Here is a 3,264-nt window from a genome sequence, read left to right as displayed (position 1 = left end):
TTTTACAAATAAAGTTTTATTGAAATACAGTAACATTCATTTGTTTATTCAGTAATTGTGGCTGTTTTTTATGCTATGAAGTCAGTGGGGCGAGGCAGTTATGACACAGACAAAATGACCTGCCAAGTCCAGAGTCTTTTTTTACACTCAGGTCTTTTATAGAGCATGTGGGCTGACATCTCATTGAGTAACAAGTGCTACTTGTCTAACTGTAGTTTGCATCATTTTCAGAGGCGTCCAAAGAGTTACAGTTAGAGAAAATATGTGGACAGAAGCCCGCTGTGTGTGTGTGTGTGTGTGTGTGTGTGTGTGTGTGTGTGTGTGGGTGTGTTTGTGTGTGTATGTGTATATGTGTTGCAAACTTGTAAGCTAGCATTTGGGAGGTGGAAGCAGGAGGATTTAAGAGTTTATAGCTAGCATGGGCTGCATGAAAACTGATCATAAAATATAGGAATGAATGACATGTGGCCTGTGGCTTTTATTACATTCTGGATAGTTTAAAGGAGGAAATTAAAAATGCAAAGCAATAGGCAGTATCTCTAGGCAATAATTTCAATGAACTGGACTATTACAGAGAAAACCGAAGGCCAGTGCAATACGCATGTCAAGTGAATATTCCTTGTGTTGGCAACAGTATGTCTCCTGCTGACAGAACTATAAGTGGCTGACAGACTGTGTCCGCCATGTTGGCATACAGGCCTCTTTCTCTGAAAATGTCCATAAGAGATGAAGAGGGAGAGGCTAGGAACTGTGAGGCATTGTCTAGGGGCCCAGTGCCCAGGCCTCAGAACTTCAGGGGGATGACGGGCCAGTACTTCGGCTGCTTTCTGTCACGGTGCTTGTCAAAGCTCAGCTGAACAGCAGCCTCCATGGCCAAGATCTTGGGAGCACTGTTTCTATATAAGCGCTTCATCTCTGCTTGGCGCCGCTCCCAGGGCTTCTCAGATGGGGGTTCCACTGACCTGTGGTGGTTGAAGTACAGGTCATGGTCTGCATTCACATAGTCATTCAGACGTTCCTCGTCCAGCTGCTGCTGTGGCCATCGCTCTTCTCTGTGCCTCTCGGTCTGTGCGAAGTACTGGCGGAGCTACTCAGTGATCTCCATATTGCTCAGGTCACACTCGACTTCGTCATCCGAATCCGACTCCAGCTCTGCCACTTCACACAGGGCTTCTTCATCTTCTCTTGCGGATGCCCAGCTTCGATGGCTGTTATACAGAGGCTGCTCGGGGCTTTGGGATGGGAAACACTGTAGGGAGACTCCTGCCACTCCCTGTGCTGACCTTGAGAGTTCCGAGGATGTCCAGTCTCATAAGCAAAGGAGCTCCAGGGTTGAACTCCATGAGGGAAGAACCATGGGGAAGTGAAATAGGAATCCATGAACTTTCTGTAAGCATTCTGGTGGCTCTGCATCCAGAGCATTGCATGGTAATAATGTTGCCAGTATCTTGCATATACTGGGTGAGAATACCAAGATGTAGTAGCCCTCCATTTTGAGGCCATTGCTGTTACCTCTGATTGCAAAAGTCCAAGTGGGAACTCGTGGGCACGCGGCTTGCAGATCTCAGGTGGTGGGTAACAACGGATATAGTTCTCCTGGTGGGGAGGGAAAAGGGGCGGAGTAGTAGTCATTGTTTTTAATAGCTGAATACTACTCCATTGGGTCAATGTACCATTCCTCTCTTGATGGACATCTTGGTTCTTTCCACCTTCTGCTTGTTATACATAAGGCTGCTGCAAACATAGTGGGACATGTGTCCACTATATGTTGGAGCATCTTTTGAGTATATACCAAGGAGTGATATAGCTGGGTCCTCAAGTAGTACTATGCCCAATTTTCTGAGGAAACTCCAGACTCTAGAACCAAATGAATTTAACAGATATCTATGGAACATTCATCCTAAAACAAAAGAATAGACCTTCCTCTCAGCACCTCATGGTACCTTCTCCCAAACTGACCACATAATCGGTCACAAAACAGGCCTCAACAGATACAAGAAGATTGAAATAATCCCATGCATCCTATTATATCACCATGGACAAAGGCTGGTCTTCAATAACAATAAAAATAAAAGAAAGCCCATATACATATGGAAGCTGAACAATGCTCTACTTAGTGATAACTTAGTCAAGGAAGAAATATAGAAAGAAAGTAAGACCTTTTAGAATTCAATGAAAATGAAGGCACAACATACCCAAACTTAGGGGACACAATGAAAGCAGTGTTAGGAGGAAAACTCATAGCTCCGAGTGCCTCCTAAAAGAAACTGGAGAGAGCATACACTGGCAGCTTGACAGCACACCTGAAAGCTCTAGAACAAAGAAAAGCAAATACACCCAAAAGGCAGAAAATAATCAGACTCAGGGCTGAAGTCAACCAAGTAGAAACAAAAAGAACTATACAAAGAATCAACAAAACCAGGAGCTGGTTCTTTGAGAAAATCAACAAGATAGATAGACTCTTAGCCAGACTAACCAGACAGCACAAAGAGTGTATACAAATTTAAAAAATCAGAAATGAAAACAAAGACATAATAACAGAATCTGAGGAAATTTAAAAAATCATCAGATCCTACTACAAAAGCCTATATTCAACAAACTAGAAAATCTGGATGAAATGGTCAAATTTCCAGACAGATACCAGGGACCAAAGTTAAATCAGGATCAGATAAACCGCCTAAATAGTTCCACAACTCCTAAAAAAGCGGTTACTAAAAGTTTCCCAACCAAAAAGCCCAGGACTAGATGGGTTTAGTGCAGAATTCTATCAGACCTTCATAGAAGACCTAATACCAATATGTCCAAACTATTCCATGAAATAGAAACAGAAGAAGTACTACTCAGTTCCTTCTATGAAGCCACAACGTTTATACCTAAACAACACAAAGACCCAACCAAAAAAGAGAACTTCAGACCAATTTCCCTTATGAATATCAACACAAAAATACTCAATAAAATTCTTGCAAACTGAATCCAAGAACACATCAAAATGATCATCCACCATGATCAAGTAGGTTTCATCCCAGAGATGCAGGGATGGTTCAATATATGGAAACCAATCAATGTAGTCCACTGGAGAAATTTGAAGCAATACCACTAAAATCATGGACTAGACAAGCTGCCCACTCTCTCCCTACCTATTCAACATAGTACTTGAAGTCCTACCCAGAGCTATTAGACAACAAAAGGAGATCAAAGGGATACGAATTAAAAAATATGTCAAAATATCATTATTTGCAGATGATATTATAGTATAGTTAAGTG

The 3,264-nt window shown here is 42.1% G+C and overlaps 1 pseudogene; it reads right to left on the bottom strand.

Moving 5' to 3' along the window:
• Nucleotides 1-460: 460 nt before the first annotated feature.
• Gemin8-ps8 (gem (nuclear organelle) associated protein 8, pseudogene 8) lies at nucleotides 461-1,617 on the bottom strand (annotated as a pseudogene).
• Between the last annotated feature and the right edge of the window lie 1,647 nt (nucleotides 1,618-3,264).

The sequence above is a fragment of the Rattus norvegicus genome, chromosome 6 (assembly GCF_036323735.1).
Source record: "Rattus norvegicus strain BN/NHsdMcwi chromosome 6, GRCr8, whole genome shotgun sequence".
NCBI classification, from domain to species: Eukaryota; Metazoa; Chordata; class Mammalia; order Rodentia; family Muridae; genus Rattus; species Rattus norvegicus.
The sequence above is the reverse complement of the archived record's forward strand: the minus strand, read 5'-3'. Positions and strand labels throughout refer to the sequence as shown.